General features: G+C 46.6%; 1 long non-coding RNA gene, 1 other non-coding gene and 1 pseudogene across 4 annotated transcripts in view; 2 read left to right on the top strand and 1 right to left on the bottom strand.

The window, feature by feature from the left end:
* Window positions 1–1,087: 1,087 nt before the first annotated feature.
* LOC110147603 (uncharacterized) overlaps window positions 1,088–20,615 on the bottom strand; it is a 31,969-nt gene continuing 12,441 nt past the window's right edge. For 2 of the 3 annotated variants that reach the window (XR_002316928.2, XR_002316930.2), the window contains one exon: window positions 17,894–18,168. This is a non-coding gene — a long non-coding RNA (uncharacterized lncRNA). Of the gene's footprint in view, window positions 3,836–17,893; window positions 18,169–20,615 lie in introns of those variants that run through there. The other variant, XR_011484766.1, reaches the window with a different exon arrangement.
* On the top strand, window positions 4,508–4,580 carry TRNAG-CCC (transfer RNA glycine (anticodon CCC)). The gene has a single exon. It is a non-coding gene; the product is annotated as a tRNA-Gly (tRNA).
* LOC110147602 (eukaryotic translation initiation factor 3 subunit K pseudogene) lies at window positions 19,561–20,181 on the top strand (annotated as a pseudogene).

The following is a 20,615-nucleotide window of genomic DNA, read 5'->3' as shown; positions in this document are numbered from 1 at the left end:
AAGATCCCACCTGCTTAACAGTTTACTGTCAGCCCAGGGGGGTGCGGGTTCACTCACCTTCATCTACCACTCAGCATCAGCTCCCAAAGACAAAGAGCATCTCCCCTTTAAAGTACCTTGCTAAGTTCTTCTTGGGTAGGCTCGTATCTCCATAAAAGGAAGAGCTGAAAGAAGTCTTAGTAATAATAGTAACATCACCATTAAGTATATATATCTATACCTATTGAGCACTTCCCCCATGGCAGGTGTTGTTGTGTGCTGGGTAAATTACACAAACAAAAGCCCACCTTTGCTGAGCTTATATTCTGATAGGTAATAATAATAACAGCTATTATTTATCGAGGCACTTTTCTTATCTCATTCAAGCCTGTCAATAACTCTAAGTATTAATATTGCCACCTTATAGGAGAGGAAACAAGCCTAATGAATCAATTTAGCTTGGGTAATGTAACTCAGCTAATACTCAGCAGATGCAGATTTGAACCCATACATTTCATTCCAAAGCTCACATTTGTTCCACAGTTCCAGTATGTTGTTATCATGACTGGTACTGTCCCCATTTTACCAATGAGAAAGAAGTTATGTGCAAACAAAAAGGCTGTAAGGAGAGACTGTATCTCGATATAATTAGCAAATAGAACCCAAGTTTGTGATTCCTCTTCCGGGGACCAGAGCTATAGTCTGTCGTTTATTGATTACCCTCCCCCAAACTCATTGACCGTCTAAATCAAAGAGCTGACCAGAGCCAAAACAGGTCCTCTTTTGGGCAATAGTCCATATCCAGTTTGCATTTCTAAAGTGTTTTGAGAACCCTGTGGTGGGGTCCAGGTTGGTTGTTTGGAGTTAAAACCTTGATGCTAATATGAGTGATGGTGTGCACTTGAGGAAAGTATTTTCCACAATGTGTCCCTCAGGATACTAGTTCCATGGGATGATTAATACACCTAACCATTTTTTAAAGGTCTTTATAGTGAAATCATTTGGAAAATGATATGTTAACTAGGCTTCCTATATAGGACTTTGTATAGTTTTAGTATGGTAATATGCTGTGTGATTCATGAGGAAGGGAATATGATGTGTGCAATGTTTCCACTCATTCAGTAAGTCATTTAACGTATATTTATTGAACATCTATAATGTTTCAGGTAGCACTGTTGGAAGCAGTGGGAATACATCAGTGAACAAATCAGATGAAGCTCTTACCCTCACAGAGCTTACATTCTAGAGGAGAGGGACAGACAAAAAACAAATAATTAAGTAAAATTTATGAAAATGACAACCTACTCCATGATTCCTGCCTGGGAAATCCTACGGACAGGGGAGCCTGGTGGGCTAGAGTCCATGGGGTCGCAACGAGTCGGACACGACTGAGTGACTTTCACTTCACAAAGTATATATAGTTCCAGCCTGTTAACTTGTTCTGTGACCTCAAGAAAGGCCCCCAGCTTTACCCTTTAAGGATACAATGAGGGAGTTGGATTAGCTGTTAGACAAGCGTTTCTCCCATTTCTGACTGTCTAAAGCAATATGACGTGTATGTGTGTTTGTGCGTGTGAGAGAGAGACCCCATCCTAATTGTTCTGAGAAACGATCTGCTCTCACCCCGTGCTGTCATCTTCATCCCTCTCCAAGGACCAGGGCTTCCTGCATCAAGCAGGATTGTGCACCTCTCACCTCATAGGCCTGTTGAATTGGCAGAGGGAGGGTGAACCAAGGGAGTCCCCTTCCTTCTTTCAGTCCTGCTCCCCATGTGGGCCTTGCTTCACAGAGCAAGACGCCAGGCACTTGCTTTCACCAATAATGGCTTCATTACATTGAAAGGAGACTAGAGTGACCTCAGTGAAATAGACTTCCTGACCCCAGCTGACCTCTGACCCTCACCCTGACAGCCTCTAAATCTTTTCCTTCTGACACATCCCCCACAAGGTACAAGCCAGAGGAGGAAATGATGAGCTTGCTAGAGCCCACTGTCCAGCGACGGTAACTCCCCAGTTCTCTTGCGGTGGGACGTGCCAAGCCCAACTGTAATTTCCGTCTTGACTGCTGATCTTTTCAATGTTCCTGCTGTGACTCTAGCCTGTCAGTCACGATTCACCCAGCTATGGTTCCCCTGGTGTCCATTTGTATGTGCCCAATGTGAGTCATGTACCGGGGAGGCAGAAGCAGGGTATCTAAGCAAATGCTGTCATTACCCCAAAACTACTCTAGTCTAGTCTTTAACTTACCCTTCTCTGATGCTGCAGTTACTGTTCGAGAGCTGACTGTCTACCAAGCCTGCGCTGACTGCTTTCTGTGTACTGTCTCTTTCTGTCCTCAACTATCCCAATATCATCCCCATTTTACTGGAGAGGGAACTGAGACTCAGTTCAGCTAAGCGACTTGCAAATCACAAAGAGTGCATCCCAGATCTAGCTTACTCTGATATTCTTCTTCTTCTGTATTTTTTTTTAGCAGTTAAAGTAATTAATGCATATGGCTAAAAAAATCAATTAGTATTGAAAGAATTATAATGAAAAAGAACAGCACCCTGCATACCCCACCCCCTCCACTCCCACGAGTCATTTCTTCTGGAGGATATTTCCACGTCTCTAAATAATACGCATGTACCTCCATTCCTTGATTTATCAATTTTAGATATTACCTATTGATTTCATGTTATGGTGGATGAGGACTTAACCTTGCAAACAAGGCCTACTTCTCCTTTCCTTTTCCTCCCAGTGCAGTTAAATCACCATTGTCAACTAAATTGATAACCAGTGTTTACATTGTCATAATTATGGAAATGTTCACTGCATTGCAAAATGGTATACTAGAACAACAACTCTTTTCTTAAACTGTGCTGTTTTTTTTTTTTTTTTAATTTACCCTGGACTCTAACCTCCTCTCTCTCATCACAAGATTAGTCATTGAAATATCTTCAACTATTTTCAAGGGCTCCATCATATTATCTTTTCCACTAAGCCTTTTCTTGAGGACCTCCCTCCTGGTTGCCCTCTGGACTTGTTCCACAGCAGTCAGCCAATCACCTTCACAACCTCTCATTACAGTGGACAGAGCCACTCTTTCCTGGATCCCATGCCAACCTTTTTCTTGGTTCACACTTGAATAGCATCCTCGAGTAACTGCCCAAGAAAGGTTGCTCAGGAGGGGAATATGCTAGGCCTTCCAAGTCTGAGCCTACTGCTTTTTAATCTTACTTTTTTGATGGTTTCAAAGCCATACTCTTTACCACTCTGATCTGTTGACCTCTAGCAAAGTGAAGAAAGACACTTCACTTGCTCTGAGAATGTTGAGGTTGGAGATGTGTTTTCTAGATTCTGAGGTTGGAAACCTAGGTTTATCAATGGTTTAAAAAAAAACATTGATAGTTAACACCATTTGAAGGTTCTCCATGTGCCAGGCACTGTGCTAAGTGCTTTACATAAATGAAAATCTCATTTAATTGTCACACCAAATGTATGAGATAGGCAAGGTTATTATTCCCGTCTTATAGATGAAGCTGAGCATAGAGGAGTTAAGTAACTCGGTGAAGGTCACAGAGTAAGTGATAAGAGTCAGAATTCAAACCCTGGTTGGTTGACTCTGAAATTAGCATTCGGATTCAATAATCTATACTTTTGACTTCCCTGGCGGCCCAGTGGTTGAGAATGTGCCTGCCAATGCAGGGGACACGTGTTTGATCCCTGGTCTGGGAAGATTCCACGTGCTACAGAGCAGCCAAGACCGTTGGCCACAACCACCGAGCTTGAGCGCCTGCACGCCGCAGCTGCTGAAGCCCGTGCACCCTAGAGTCCACGCACTGCAACTGGAGAAGCCTGTTCACAGCGATGAAGACCTAGTGCAGCCAAAAATAAACAAGTAAGCATTAAAAATATCTACACTTCACTTCTTCTGTTATAATAGAAGAGGTTTATAAATTAGTATCTTCTGACTTTGTCTTCTCCCCAACCTATTTGGTAAATGTGGAAACAAGACCTAAAATCCAAGTGACTTGTTCAAGTCCTTAGCTAGTTAATCATAAGAACTAGAAACTCAGGTTTCCTAGTATTTCCCTTTTCAGTCAGGGAGTGGGGCTTCAAATTCAGGTTTGGTTTCTGTACCTTGGTCTCCCTGTTTAGGGGATAAAATTAGTGGAAAGGACATGTAAAAGATATATATCCCATCAGATTGTGACTGGGACATATAATAGAGGCAGATACAATGCACTGTGGAAACAATGAAAGCTGACTCATTTTATATGGTATGGAAGGCTTCCCAGGGGAGGTGGCATTGCATTGAACCTTGCATAGGAGTCTGAAAGTCAAGGGAGGGCAGGACAGCACAGAGGAAAGGAGCAGCAGAAATGAAAGCAAGGAAGCTTGAAAGTGAACAGCCACAAAGTTTGGTTCCCATGTCAGTAAGTACTCCCTGTCCGTGTGAAGACATCCAGAGAGACCTGTACTCCCTTCAGTCAATCTTCAATCACACATTCATTCAACATGTTGTCAATAATAGAGATAGAGGGACTTCTCTGGTGGTCCAGTGGTTAAGACTCTGCACTCCCAATGCAGAGGGCACAGGTTCAATCCCTGGTCAGGGAACTAAGATCCCACATGCCACAAAGTGTGGCTAAGAAAAGAAAAAATAGAGATAGGATGGTATGGTAAAAAAGTTACGGTTCTAGTTCCAGCTCTATCACTAACTCACTGCATGACCTGGAGCAAATCTCTTCTTTTCCGGACCTTGGTTTCACCATCTATCAATTGGGAGAGCGAATTTACGATTTCCAAGGCCTCTTTCTACTTTCATTTGTGATGATTACAGAGCAAGAACAGGATAAAGGTGTCGAGGTGTCCTTGACTTCCCTCCATGAGAGTAAGGGGAGAAATAACATCTGTTATCTTCTGCTTCATGCTGGGCAACACCCCCTCCTACCATCCTGGAGGGAGATGCTATCTTCTTATTCAACAGAAGAGAAAAATGAAGTTCAGATGGTTTGAATCACTTCCTCAAATCCTCCCAGCAAGTAAGAACAAAATAAGAGCTAAAATGTTTGAGAGTTCACCACATTCCAGACACTGTGTCAAGACCCTACATTAGCTCATGTAATCCCCCAAAAACCTCCATTTAAAAGAAATTTTTTTATTGAAGTATAGTTGATTTACCATGTTGTGTAAGTGATTCAGTTATACATATATATGTATATTCTTTTTCATATTCTCTTCCACTATAGTTTATCACAGGATATAGAATATAGTTCCCTGTGCTATATAGTAGAATGTTTATCCTTCCTATAGATAATAGCTTGCATCTTCTAATCCCAAACTCCCAACCCTTCACCTCTCCACACCCCCCTCCCTCTTGGCAACCACAAGTCTGTCCTCTATGTCTGTGAGTCAGTTTCTGTTTCATAGATACATTCATCTGTGTTGTATTTTAGATTCCACATATAAGTGATATCACGCAATATTTGTCTTTCTCTTTCTATCTTCATTTTCGAATGGTGTAACAGGAAGTGTCTAATGCCATCGTCTGTGCTCCTAATTACTAGACCACACTTCATCTCAGAAATGACATCTGAGACAGCATCAAACTCCATATAATCCACTTGGATGAGAGGGGACCACCTCTCTGTCTCCTCACCACCGGGCTCCTGTGATTTGGCCGTGATGGGAGAAGGGCAGAGAGGGACAGATGCATGCAAACTGTCCCTGCTCTCCCCTGGCCTCTCCTGAATGCAAACTGCACTTTGGATTTCTGCCAAAAGGTGCCCTCCGCAGCTGTCCTCCTGAAGAACGAGGTATGGGGCCATGAGAAGGATCTAGGATCCTTGGGCCCCTGACTCTCGGAGCCAAAAGTGACCTTGCAGATCAGCTGATTCCCTGCCAGACCCCAAGCTTGATATCAACCATTTTCTTGACTCAGCTTACAAACCTCCAGTCACAGAGAGCTTATTATTATTGGAAACCTTCCCCATCCCCTGACAGGACTTTTAGAAGGTTCTTTCTTTCATTGTATTGAAGCTGATGTCGATACCCTTTACTCACTGAGGACTTTAGATCAAGTCCCCTCCTTCTTGGGCAAAGACTCTGGGGTCAAGGTTTCTGTTCAAACCCCAATCCCACCCTTCCCCAGCTGCATTGTTGTTTAGTTGCTAATTTGTATCTGACTTTTTGCAACCCCATGGACTGTAGTCCACCAGGCTCTTCTGTCTATGGAATTTGCCAGGCAAGAATACCGGAGCGGGTTGCCATTTCCTTCTCCAGGGGATCTTCCCAACCCGGGGATCGAACCGACATCTCCTGCATTGCAGGCAGATTCTTTACCCGCTGAGCCATCAGGGAAGTCCACCCAGTTGAGTAACCTTGGACAAATTGAGGCTCAATGCCTCAATTTTGGTTAATTTCCCACTGTTCCTGTGGAAGTTAGCCTAAAGCCAGATTTTCCTAGCTTGATCCTCAATGATCCACAGCTTCTTTCCATTGCATCACTTTGTACAGTGCTTTTCTAGCCACAGTGTTTTCCCATACATCACATCATCTCATCAGACCCTGGGAAACAGGGCCGCTGGGAAGGAGGGAGGCATGAGCGGCATGTGGTTATCTCAGTTTAGCAGGTGAGGCAGATCTCTGACCCCAATACCAGACTTACTCCAAACTCGTGCTCCTCACACCTCTCACAGTTAGCATTCCAGGGCGTCTGTATGCCTTGCTCTCTCCTTTGCCCTGGTTTTCCCGTGCTCACCTTCTGCCTGCAGCGTCATTTTTCCTACCTCACTTTGCTGATCACTATTCACTCTTTAGGCTCCAAAGGTGTCACACGTTCTCCGGGAATCTCCTTGCTTCTGTCCACTCACTCAGGCAACACCTCTCTCATATGTGCTTACTGTAACAAACTGTTTGCCCCCACTTTATTATATTGCTTTTTTATCCTCCTCTCACACCAGCTGTGTGTGCAGTCTTCAGTTGTGTCCGATTCTTTGTGACCCTATAGACCATAGCCTGCTAGGCTCCTCGGTCCGTGGGATTCTCCAGGCAAGAATACTGGAGTGGGTTGCCATTTCCTCCTCCAGAGGATCTTCCCAAAACTGTGTCTCCTGCATTGGCAGGCAGGTTCTTTACCACTAGTGCCATCTGGGAAGCCCTGACTACTAGAATGTAAATCCCATGAGGCTGGAACTTGTCTGTCTTGTTCATTGTGTGCCCAGCCTATAGCACAAAGCTTGGAACAGAGTGATTACTTATTAAATGTTTGTTGAACACATAAATGAATGACCTGTCCAGTATTCCAATATTCCTACAGTATGGCAGGCCCCCTGTCCCTCACTATCTCCCGGAGTTTGCCCAACTTCACATCCATTGAATCAGTGATGCTATCCGACCATGTCATCCTCTGCCGCCCTCTTCTCCTCTGCCTTCAGTCTTTCCCAGCATCAGGGTCTTTCCCAGTGAGTCGGCTGTTCACAGCTGGTGGCTAAAGTATTGGACTGTCAGCTTCAGCATCAGTCTTTCCAATGAGTATTCAGGGCTGATTTCCTTTAGGACTGACTGGTGTGATCTCCTTGCTATCCAAGGGACTTTCAAGAGTCTCCTCCAGCAGCACAACTCAAAAGCATCAGTTCTTCGGCTCTCAGCCTTCTTTATGGTCCAGCTCTCACATCCACACATGACTACTGGAAAAACCATAGCTTTGACTGTATGGACCTTTGTCCATGGCTAATAATGGCCTACATTATAATCCAGACTTTATTTATAATTCCAAAAATTCTTTTTATCATCATCTGAAACTAACCTAATTCCTACCCTAGCCCTTACTCTCCATTATTACTTAATTCCTTAGATTTTTACCTTGTTTACTGAAGGAATAATGGAGCTCGTCTGATTCAACCCCTTTATTTTCTACATCAGAAAATGAAGATCCACTTAGCAGTTAAGTGGTTTCCCCAAGGTCACACTGCAAACTGTGGCAATCCTTCTTGGCTACCAGACTAGTGCTTTCCCACTGAGTTCACCGAAGAGTTTGTGGACTTCTAGGGCTTTATCTTTGGGGTGGGAGTAGTAGTAAATAACTCCATCTGGAACTTTCTTGGAGGTCCAGTGGCCAATACTCCACGCTCCTGATGCAGGAGGCCTGAGTTGGATCCCTGGTCAGGGAACTAAATCCCACATGCTGCAACTAAGAGTTTGTATGCTGCAACTAAAAATCCCAGATGCTGCAACAAAACATCAAAGATCCTGTGGGCCGCAACTAAGACTCAGCACAGCCAAATAATAAATATTTTAAGTAATAATAAAATAATAATAATTCCAGCCAAGTCCCTGCTTTATGCTCTCTAGCTACTCCAAAATCCAGACACAAGAAGTCTGACATCTCACAGGCAAAAGCGTCAGGCAGGACTGGTTGGAGGAGCGCGAGTTGCGGGGGAGGACGGGGAGGCAGGGAGGGCGGATCACGGACAGCCAAGGATGCAGACAGAGACCAGGCAGTATGGCACAGCCCCACTGTTGTGGGGTCCCTGAGGGCTCCCACTGTGGCCGCACCAGTCCCTCTGCCCCTGAAGCTGACCTTTGGGGCCAGAGATCAATGACCCGGACTTTGGCTTCAGCCCCCATTGGCCCTCCAGTGACCACAGGGTGCACAGAAGAGCAAGTGGACTCAGGGTCGTTAAGTAACTGTCACTCTTCCCCGGCCCCACTTGGGGCTCTGCTGGGGGAAGGGCCTGGGACAGAACCGTTACCGAGAGACGCAGGTGTGGGTGGTCCTCCCCTCCCCACCAGAGGAATGAGACCTCTATCTCTGCTTGACCCGCACCGTCTTCCCCTTCCTGCCCTCACCCAAGAGTTCCTCCGGTGCTCTGTATCCCCCCACCTCTTTAGCACGGAGCCCTGACTCTGCTCACTGAACCCCTAATCTCCTACCTGAGCCTTCAGCTGGTTTGCTGAGCCCCATTCCCCCCTCAGTGAAACCCTATACTTCCGTTAGCTCAGGCTCCTTTCATGGTTTCCCTCCCCTGCCGTCCTATTGCGCTGTATAATCTGGAGCGTTTCCTTTTTGGCCGCACCACAAGGGATCTTAGTTCCCCAACCAGGGATTGAACTCTCGGCCCCTGCCTTGTAAGCACAGAGTCCTAACCACTTGCCCACCAGGGGAGTCCCTGTCTGGGTCATTTTATGCTTTTCCAGTCAAGGCAGTAGATGGAAATTCCTCATTCCCCATTTTCTGAATGTTGCATCCCAAGTACCTTCTCATCCCTCACATCCTTAAAGAACAAACCCATTGTTTTGGCCATCATATTAGCAGACCCCTGTCTCAGAAGCACATTAACCCACCCACATGCCCCATCCCACCTGCTTTCCATCCTTCCTGCCCACCATTCCTTTCCCACATCCATCCCCACCCCCCTGCAATGCCCTAGCCAATCACTTCTAATTGATTGGTTAGGGAGGAGGAGGAAAGGGATCGATGGGAGAATCTGGGCCTATTCTAATCAACTTAAAGGTCCAGGATGGAGTGATATTAATTGTGGGGAAGCTCAGCTGATGGTCATGGAGTTGAAAGTGAGGTGCTTTGAAATGTGGAGAAGAATGGGTGCAGAGCTCAGACTGTGCTCTGAAGGGCAGGAGAGTTGTGGTGGAGCTAATAGAAGTGAGAAGGCATAAACCAGTAGGAGTATTGGCATCAGGTTGGGGTTGCCCTGACTACCCCGAGCTCAGAAATTTACCACCCCATTCCTCTGGAGTGGGGTCTTGAGTCCCTGGTACCCCAAGTTTCCAGCAGGGGGCGCTCTGCCCCTACATTTCTCCCTTTCCTCACCCCTCAGAATTTTCTTCTTTCCTTCAAAACTGTTGTTTGATCACCACTGTGTGCCAGGCGCTGTGCATCAGACACCATGCCATGGACTGCAACATTCAGGCACCAACCAGACGCACAGACAAGGTCCTAGACTCCGTGGTGCTGGCAGCGTGGGAATACAGTGAATAAACAGTTATTGTGATTTAATTCAAAGAGTGTCTGGACAAAGCTTTCCTGGGGAGCTCCCTTTTAAACTGAGACTTAACAGATGCCTAAATCTTGACCAGGTAACAATGTGGCAAAGAGGTGACGGAGTGTGTAGGGGTTGCCTTTCAGACAAAGGGAACAATGGGCTTCAGAACCTGAATCAGGAAAAGATCAGGGCCCCTGCAGAAGGAAGACCAGAAGGCTGCCTCTGTGGCTACATCCAGCTTTGGTCAGAGGTTTAACCCTTTCTGGGCTTCCCTTGTGGCTCAGCTGGTAAAGAATCCGCCTGCAATGCAGGAGACTCGGGTCCCATCCCTGGGTTGGGAAGATCCCCTGGAGAAGGGAAAGGCTACCCACTCCAGTATTCTGGCCTGGAGAAATCCATGGACTGTATAGTCCATGGGGTCTCAAAGAGCTGGACACGACTGAGCGACTTTCACTTCACTTTAATCCTTTCTATTGTGAAACTCACACACTTGGAGCCTCCAAGTTTCGAAGACTCAGTTTTCTTGAGAACTGCCTTTTGGGGGAAAAAACGTGAAGAGAGAGAGAGCCAGCAGGTCTCTGGGTCCTTTCTAGAGTAACCGAGCTCGGGAGGGAGAATTTCTGTTCATCCCCCTCCTAAGCACAAACTTTTTAACTGCGAGTAAAACAGAAGTGGATTTAGTTTAAACTTCGGGGCCCCTCCCAAGGCCATGGAGCTAGTCAAGTTGTATGCTCGCGTCTTTTTATAAAATATGCACATATTTTAGTCACAGCTGGACATCTGAAATGTGAAATACCAACAGTCCAAGAGGTGTGCCAGGTAATTAATTAATACAAATACATTTTCTGATGTTTGTGGTATTTTTCAGTTTTTGAAATTTGTGATTTATTATGACTTCTTTTCTTAGTCTAAATAAACGTTCACTTTGGGTATTCATTTTATACCTATAATCCTATACTTTTTAAAAAACATTTTATTTATATATTTGGCTGCACCACATGGCGTGTGGGATCTTAGTTCCCTAAGAGGGATCGAACCTCCACCTCCTGCAGTGGAAGCACAGATTTCTTTCTTTCTTTCTTTTTTAAAACTATGTATTTAGTTATTTCGTTGCACTGGGTCTCGGTTGCTGCATGCAGGCTTTCTCTGGTTGTGGCGAGGAGGGGCTGCTCTCTAGCTGTGGTGTGCAGACTTCTCATGGTGGTGGCATTTCTTGTTGCCTAGAGCACAGGCTCTAGGGCACACAGGCTTCAGTAGTTGTGGCACACAAGCCTAGTTGCTCTGTCATGTGAGATTTTAATTCCCGAACCAGGGATCAAACCTGTGTCCCCTGCATTGGCAGGTGGATTCCTATCCACTGTGCCACTAGGAGAGTCCAGAAGCACAGATTTCTAACCCCTTGACCACCAGGGAATTCCCCTACATTTCTTTTCTTAAAGAGGGCTCCCTAAATTGTAAAACCTTGACGTCCAATAAGACCTACGTATGCCCGAGTGGGATTCCAGAGGCTGACTACTGGCACCAGACCTTAACTGGTTCCTGGATCCTTCTTCGCCCTTCAATCAGTCTCCCCTACTGTGTGGTCTACATCCACCTGGGTGGATGACTCATGGTTAATAGGAATGCCAAGGGGATAGGGCTACATGAAAAGTCAGAGAAAATTAGTAGGAAAAAAATTTTTTTTAACTTTCTATTTTGAGATTGCTTCAGATTCATAGAAAAGTTGCAAGAAGCATCAAAGAATTCCTATACACACTTCACCCAGATTCCCTAGCTGTTAAAAATTTATCTCATTTGTTATCATTCTCTTTCCCTTCCCAATATTTCTATATATACTCAGCTATTTCTGAGTAAATTGCAGATATAATGCTCCTTTTCCCCTAAATATATCAAAGTGTGCTTCCTAAACATACAAGGACATCCTCAAACATAACCATAATACTGTTATCAAAGTCAAGATGATACACTGAAACCCACAGACTTTACTCCAGTTTTATCAGTTGTCCTGCTAAGGGTCTAATAATGTCATTTCTGGTCTAGAATCAATCCAGGATCACTCGATCAGTCATTCCATTCAATACTCACACCTCTATCCTTTTTTCATATCTCTATCTTTTAAATCTGGGATAGTTCCTTTGTTTTTATCTTTTGCGACATGACATTTTAAAGAATCATAGGCCTGTTATTTCGTAGAATATCCCTCAACTTGAGTTTGTCTGATGTTTCCTCATGATTGGACTGAAATTTTGCATTTTTGACAGGATTATCACAGATGTTGATATATCTTTCTCAATACCTCATAGCAGGAGATAAATATGAACCATTGCATGTTGAACTTGAATCACTTGGTTGAGGTGTCAGTTTTCTCCACTGTCAAGTTGCTATTTTTTCTCTTTGTAATCAGTAAGTATCACCATCCATTGTGGTGACGTAGATTGTGTTTCTCATGAACTTTCGTTGTAGTTCTAGTTTCATAATTTCAGTACCCACTGCTAATCCTTGCCCACATCAATTATTATTTGGCTGGTTACCAAGTGTGATTTTCTAATTACGCTATCTTTCTGCATTTGTTAGAAGAGCTTTCGCTTCTCCATTTGTTCATTCACTTATTTTATCTTTTTAATATTTATTTTTATTTATTTGGCTGCCCCGGCTCTAAGTTGTGGCATGCACGATCTTTAGTTGGGGCGTGCCTACTCTTAGCTGTGGCATGGGGGATCTAGTTCCCTGACCAGGAATCAAACCTAGGCCCCCTGCACTGGGAGTGCAGAGTCTTAGCCACTGGACCACCAGGGAAGTCCCTGTTCATTCATGTATATCAGAATGAATTCATGGATTTCTTTTATATGCCATTACCATCAGTTGTTCTGATTCTTAAACTGCCCCCAGTTTGGCCAGTGGGACCCACTTCAAACTGGTGTCTTCATCACGCTTTAAGTACGTCTTGCTTTCTGGTAAAGCAAGCTATTCCAGGCTCACCTGTCCTTCCCCAGCCCAGCCTGAGAGCAGCCATTTCTTCAAGGAGCCAAGTATTTTAGAAACAGAAAGTATTATGCAGAGTCCGGCTCCTATCAGTCTAGTGCTTTCAGCTTATACAGTCTAACGTCTCCTATTTGTTAAAAAGCCTCAGGCTTAGAAAAGGGTCAGTTTGAGTGCGGAAACTGCTTACTGGCTTCGCCACCTTAGATATTTGCCACCTTAGATGATACACAAATGGCAGCAGTGATGCCTACTTTCAGAGTTGTTGTGAGGATGTAAACTCCAGAAGGGCAAGCATCAGTGTCTGCTTTTGACCGCAGTGTCTCCAACAAGGGCCTGAGGACAGTGGGAGCTCCGTAATACTCTTATTTTCTTTTTATGCTATTTACTCATTTATCTTTGACTGCCCTGGGTCTTTGTTGTGGCACACGAACTCTTTGTTGTACGCGGGCGTCCTCTAGTTGCTGTGAGCCGGGGCTGTTCTCTCGTTGCAGGGCCTCTCGTTGCGGCAGCTTCTATTGTGGAGCCCGGCCTCCAGAGCTTGGGATCAGTAGCTGTGGTGCACAGGCTTGGCTGGCTTGAGGCCTGTGGGATCTTAGTCCCCCCCCACCAAGAAGCCAACCCGTGTCCCCTGCCTTGGCAGGTGGATTCTTAACCGCTTGACCACCAGGGAATTTTCTGTAATAGTCCTGAAGGATGGAGTGACCTTAGAGGTGAAGTGTGAAGAGTTAGCCTTGTGTCTGGCACATACACGCAGCTTGCAGTCAAGGGTGGTCGCTCTTCTCTGTTTTGTGGATACTTGTAGATGCTCAGAGTTAGAGCTAATTGTCAGGGAGGCACTGGTGACGGGCCAGCTAGAGGCCTCTGCCCCCCTCAGAGGAAGGAAGGATTGGATTGAACAGATAAAGACAAACACACACTGGCCTAAGTGTGCTGGGAAGGAGGCCACAGTCAGGCAGTCGAGTCCAGAGGAAGTGGCAGCTGGAAATCAGTTAGAGGTTCTGGAAGGCGTGTGGCCGGGCTGGACCCCCGAGGGGTGGAGGGTGAGATGTGGGCGCAGGCAGATAAGAGGTAGGGGGAACTGATCAAGGCAGACTTCTGGGAGACAGGAAGGAGTTTAGTGCTAGACTTGGGCAGACAAGTGGATAAGGCTGTCCTTCAGAGGCCCTGCCTGAGACGCCCGATCTCGAACAAGATGCAGAGCCCACATTGCGGGGGCCTCCTTGTCTCAGGGGGAGCCCAGGACACAGCCATCAAGGAAGGCCTAGGCCGCTGCGGGAGACCCAGACCCTGCTGCTGGGGATCTCATACCTTGACCTTCTCACCACCAACCTAGCCCCCTCCTCCTGGTTCTGCTCCCTGCTCCCCCTCCAAATGCAGTTGGACTTTTAGCCCCTTGGCGTGTCTCCCATCTGTCCAGGAAGCCTAAGGATCTTGCAGCAGGCTTCATTTCTTAAAAGCCCCTCCTTTATTCAAGCCTCTGAGGGTTTCCTGGAAACAGCGTGGTGGTGAGAGTCAGCTTCAAAGTGGCCACGAGTCTCTCCACCAGGGTTATTTTGGAAGGTGACACCTTCCCCCGGCTGACCACAGTCCCCTCCCAGAGCACCCCCCGGTTGCTATGACAGCTGACAAAGGAAAACCACAAGACCGGAAGTTGAGCCAGTCTGCTTAGGAGGAAGCAGGGACAGAGCATGGTGGAGAACGAGGTCCCTGCTTGGCACACCCAGGCAGGCACAAGGTCAGGTTGCAGGGCCAGCAGACTTTGATGCCACTGAAGCAGCCACTTTGTCGTAGAAGCTTCTGTCCAGGAGTCTATCTTTAAGGGGCTCTGAGTAGCAGGTTCTACGACTAGAACTCTTTTTCACTGCACCCATTTTGAGGTGTGGAAACTAAGGAAGTGACTTAAAGACGCTCCAACAGCAAGTGAGTGACAGAATGGGGCTCAAACCCAGATCTCTCAGTTCTGTCCTGCGTCCTCTTTCCACAATCCCAATTACCTACCCTTGGCCAGGAATCCACAGAATCCAGAACTTTCCAAACTGTTTCCTGAGATTTCATGGAATATGCTGACAAAATTGAGGCTAGTGATATTTATTTCTTTTAAAATGCATTGGAAAATTACGTGCATAATAGAAAGTAAACACGTTTCTATGATGGGTCTTACTGTGACATACATATCGCCTTTAACAAAAGGTACGCCATCCCCAAGGGTGATTGTGCCCCAAGCGTCATGGCTGAAATCCTTCACCACATTCTCTCTGAGGGCACACTTCCCATGGGTGGCTCTCAGGCAGAGACTGAGTCGACAAGGACAGGAAGGCAAGGCCATCCTGGGAGACAAAGGACCTTGTGATGGGCAGTTTGGGTTTTTTGTTTTAGTTTTTGGCCATGCATCTTGTGGGATTGATTATAGTGCCCCAACCTGGGATCGAACCCACGCCCCTTGCAGTGAAAGCGCAGAGTCTTAACCACCAGACCACCAGGGAAGTCCCTGTGATGGGCAGTTTTGGATTGAGGACTCCCCAGTGTTTCCGCTGAAACTTTTCTAGACTTGCACCTCAGTCTAAAATGTTTCCTGCCCACCCCTCCTTCCTCCCTTCCTCTGTCTTCCTTGGGGGTTTCACCTGCACTGTGGTCTGCCCGCTCTCCCACCTTCCTCGGGCTCCTTGCCCATTTTCCGTCACAGGTATTTTCCCCAATAAATCAGTCCCACGTCTAATCCCCTCTTGACACTGGCTTCTCGGAGGACCTGAATTAACACATCAAGAATTCCTCCAAGTTCCACAAACTAGTCTCCAATGTGTATATGCATTGTTTCAACAAATATTTCTCCACTTTCATAGGAATGTATTCACCAACCACATGTTGAATTGCAGTCAAGCTATTTGATCATTTTACTATGTTTTGCAATTTGTAATTTCAGCATGTGACCGTGATACTCAATGCTTGTTGTCTATTCAAAATAGGAGTCAATTTTTGGATCATTTCTTATAGCAGTTAATTTGTGACACCTTTGTTGGTTTGTGAGCGACTGGGCTGTCTCCTTTAACCTGGAGGTGATCACCTCCTGGCAGTGTTCTTCTAATATACCCTTACTTTGTAAGTGTTCCCCAGTAAACTTTGGGAAGAGCTGCCAGAACCCATCTTGAATGGGCATACCTTCTCAACTGCTGATGCTGCTCAGAGCAATGGGCTTTGGACAGCTCCTTCTGGAGGACCGAGCAGAGTCTGGTATTGCCATAATCCACAGAGAACAGTCCCAGAATCTGTGCCTGCCCACTCTGTCCAGAAAGGAGGATGCTCAGTTCTGTAAGACACCTCATGTTGACCCCTTTGGTCTCCTTTGATGAGTTGTGTGTGTGTGCTCAGTCGCTCAGTTGTGTCTGACTCTGTGACCCCTTTACCCACCAGGCTCCTCTGTCCATGGAATATTCCAGGCAAGAATACTGGAGTGGGTTCCCATTTCCTACTCCAGAGGATCTTTCCAATGCAGGGATCGAATCCATGTCTCTTGTGTCTCCAGCACTGGCAGGCAGGTTCTTTACCACTGTACCACCTGGGAAGCCTCTGATGTGTTGTTAAGAGTGACCAAATCTAGAGGTGATACTATTCTTGGATTCCTTGAGGGTTTTGATCAAGATGAGGGAAATATTTTTAGTTAAAAGATATTTACTACAAATGGTGTCTTTAATTTCCCTCATATGCTTTCCAAAGTGTTTTCACAAATGGCTCATTTAATTTTTTTTTTTTTTACTTTTACTTCGTTTTTTCTGGCCATGCAGCATGTGGGATCTTAGTTCCCCACCCAGGGATCAAACCCACATCCCCTGCAGTGGAACCACAGAGTCTTAACCACTGGACTGCCAGAGAAGTCCCCTACAATTTGCTCATTTGGCATTTTTTTCAATGTACATATATAGATGTATTCACTTATTTATTTTTTGGTCTTCTGTGCTGCATGGGCTTTTCTCTAGTTGCCATCAGTGGGGGCAACTCTTTGCTGCAGAACTCAGGTCTCTCATTGCAGTGGTTTCTCATTGCGGAGCATGGGCTCTGGGGCACGTGGGCTTTGATGGTTGAGCTCTAGGGCTCAGTGGTCCCTGAGCTCCAGGGCACAGACTCAAAAGTTGCGGCACATGGGCTTAGCTGTCCCACGGCGTGTGGGTTCTTCCCAGATCAGGGATCGAATCTGTGTCTTCTGTATTTGCAGGAGGATTCTTTACCACTGAGCCACCAGGGAAGACCTGCTCATTTAGTTTTTAAAGTGATTCTGTGATTCTTTGAGCACAGGTTCTGGGGTGGGGTCTGGGTTCAAATTCTAGCTTGTTTTGTGACCTTGAGAAAATCATTTAAAATCTCTGAGCCTTATTTCCTTTTCTGTGTAATAAAACTGCCACCTCCTCTGGCAGGATGAAGTGAGGTCATGGAGATGTGGTTGCCTGGGCAGGGGTTGCATCAGAGGAGATCTGATAGGCTAAACTGGGGGTCTGAGGAGGCACAGAGCAGGTTGAGTCATTAGTGATGTGGTGAGATTGCCTTTCCTGGTCCAGGCAGAGGAAAAACCCCCCGCTCTGTGCTCCTGCAACACTTTCTCTGTCCCTTAAAGGTCTTCAGCCTTATCCCTTATTGGAGTCTTTTCTACCCAGCCTGGGAGATTTGGGGTGGCCAGAAGTAGGTGTTAAGTCTGCTGAGGTTCAGACATTAGGGGTTAGCATGGACCCCCTCAGGCCCATGTGTGTGGGGACGGAGGAGTCCTCAGGAGGATGAAGTGCCCATGATGTTGAATAAGAGTCACGGGGTCAGGCCGCTCAGTGCGCCCACTTGTCGGAGTCAAAGGAACTGCCTCCGTGGAGGGCTCTGATGAATGGGAGGGCACGAGCTGCCTTTTCAGCTCCTTCACCCTCTGCTGATAGAGCGGGACCGGAGCGTGAGTGGGACACCCTTCTCGTCGCTGAGAACAGAACGTGTTGTAGGTGTGACTTGCTGGCCCAGCACTGGGGGAGCCCCACAAGGCACAACACCCTTGGCTTGCCAACCCTTGTCTTCCCATGGAGGCAGATGGTGACATGCTTGGGAGCCCACAGAGCCATCCCCGGAACCTCTCAGAAAAACCCTCCTGACAGCTGTGTTCATCCAACTCTTTCTCTGGGCGAGGTGCTGGGTTAATCACTTCCCAGGCACAGTCTGCTATGGTCTCCGTAACAACTCCACTTCTGTTCCAAGTCCTATTTTGTAAAGGAGGTAAGGAAACAAACTGAGACATGCCACGGAATTTGCTCAAGATGCAAGCTAGAGAGGCAGAGGGAGTTGAACATAGTCTGGTTGACTTTAGGGCCATGGGCTATGAACCAAAATACTCAACTGATACAGGAGAACTAATTGAGGATGATTTCAAGGCTGGGTTGCAGTGAAGTAGTTGCTATTAATGTGCCCCCATTTATTCCCAATAAATGGGGCAGGCTGGGTGTTTGGGTTCCATGTATAACCCAGCTATGCTAGGCACCTACCTGGCATTATGTAAGTGTCTGTTGTGTGACAGCTATGGCAGCAAGAGAAACTCTGTGCCAGAACCGTGGGCCTAAACCCCTAGACTCTGGGGTCCAAGCTGCTTGGCCTTGACAGTGCCTCCCAGCCAGGGCTCTGAGGTCCTCCTGGCTCCCAGCATGCACACAGCATCACAGCATCACACCTGTCCTACATCCTTTGCTCTTTGCAGATGACCAAAGATGGTAAAAAAAAAAGCTCTACAGACTTGGCTTATGATTCAGCTCTACCACTAACTGGCAGCATGACCTCAAACAATTCAAAGGTGAATTAACCTTTCTGAGCTCAGTTTTTTAACCTGTTAAATCGGGAGAAGAATATCCACCTCATAGGGCTGTGGTGAGGAATCCATGAGGAAACAGATGTCAAGCACCCTGATGCTGGAAAAGATTGAAGGCAAAAGGAGCAGGGGGCGGCAGAGGGTGAGATGGTCAGATAGCATCACCGACTCAATGGACATGAATTTGAGCAAACTCTGGGAGACAGTGGAGGACAGAGGAGCCTGGCATGCTGAAATCCATGGGGGTCACAAAAAGTCAGACATGATGTAGCAACTGAACAGCAACTGAACTTCCTAAAAATGGCAACCCACTTAGTATTTTTGCCTGTAGAATTCCATGGACAGAGGAGCCTAGAGGGCTATGGTCCATGGGGTTGCAAAGAGTCGGACACAACTGAAGCAGCTGAGCAAATGGAAAAGTTCTAATTTTCCTCCTCCTCTTCCTCACCGTTCCTATTACTATACCATCTCCATTCTCAGGACCGGGATCTTTCTCTTCACCTTGATTCTGGGTCCCCTCTCCGAATGTGAAGGTCGACACACCCAGCTCCGCTGAGCACCGCAGCCCTGTTGGTCCTTGGAGGGCAGAGCTGCCCCCAGGGGAGCAGGTTAGAGCCAGGTATCAGAGCCAGGAGACCTGAGTTCTCCTCTCAGCAAGGTCATCAATTTGCCATGGACCACAGGTCAAACACTTTTGCTCTCTAAAGATCAGTTTCCCCACTCTTCCAGTTCTCCAGGATGCAGCCCAGCAGGGTCTTCGGCTCCATCACCAGTGTGGGAGGCCGCAGAGGTCATGGTGATGTTCGAGCAGGTGAGAGCGAACGCAGGCAAGTCACTCAAGGGGATGGACAGGTACGATCCTGAGAACCTGGCCACCCCGGACCACTATGAGGAGACGCAGGACAAGGAGAATATTTATGATCTGGAAGCCAATCCAGCTGTGCTGAAGCTGTATACCCAGCCTTCTTCCAGACCACAGTCACTGCCCAGATCCTGCTACAGACCCGCACCAACCTGCCCCACACCGCCTTCATGCTGTGCAATGCAGCAGGAAGAACGGCCCAAGCCGGCGGATTTTGTCCCTCAGAGACCTGCTGGGGACCTGCCACTTCGAGGCCTTCTAGTAAGCCCTGGATAAAAACATGGATCTCTTGGAAGGTATAACCGGCTTCAAAGACTCGAAATCTGCCATGTCAAGGGCATCACTCATCAGCACCTCAATCTCTGGCTGCTGGCCGAGATGCTGGGGGATCTGACAGGCAGCAAGCTAAAGGTGTGAATGAGCAGTGTGGCTGGAGTCCCAACAAGTTAGACAAGATCTCCATCTGTAGCCAGGAAGAGAGCATTAAGCCCAAGAACGTCATGGAGAAGATAGACTGACAGGGTGTCCAGCATCATGCCTTCCTCCCAGTAACTTTGCAGGTGTTTGAAAAAGATTTGTTGGCTTCTTAAAAAAAAAACAAAAACAAAAATAGTTTTCCCATGGGTGAATAGGGAGAGGTGTACCTGCCCAGCTCACTTCACTGGGCTGTTGTGAAACTAACATGGGGTATGAGAGCCTCTGTGAGGTGTGGGGTCCTGTGTAGAGTGATTGGGTTTCTTGAAAGAAAAACAAGGGATGCAGGAACCCAGAGGAGCCAAGTGATCTCCTGCCTCCAAGCCTCTGACCACAATTTTTCCTCTTCTTTGCCTGTTTCATTCATTCATTCAACATAAATTTATCAAACATCTACCATGTACCAGGTAGTCTTTTAAGTCCTGGGGACACAGCAGTGAACAAAACCAAAATCTCTGCCTTCATGGTACTTCCATGCCAATGGTTGGAGAGACACAGACTCTAAATGAAGT

This window comes from Odocoileus virginianus, chromosome 30 (genome assembly GCF_023699985.2).
Source record: "Odocoileus virginianus isolate 20LAN1187 ecotype Illinois chromosome 30, Ovbor_1.2, whole genome shotgun sequence".
NCBI lineage: Eukaryota > Metazoa > Chordata > Mammalia > Artiodactyla > Cervidae > Odocoileus > Odocoileus virginianus.
The sequence above is the reverse complement of the archived record's forward strand: the minus strand, read 5'-3'. Positions and strand labels throughout refer to the sequence as shown.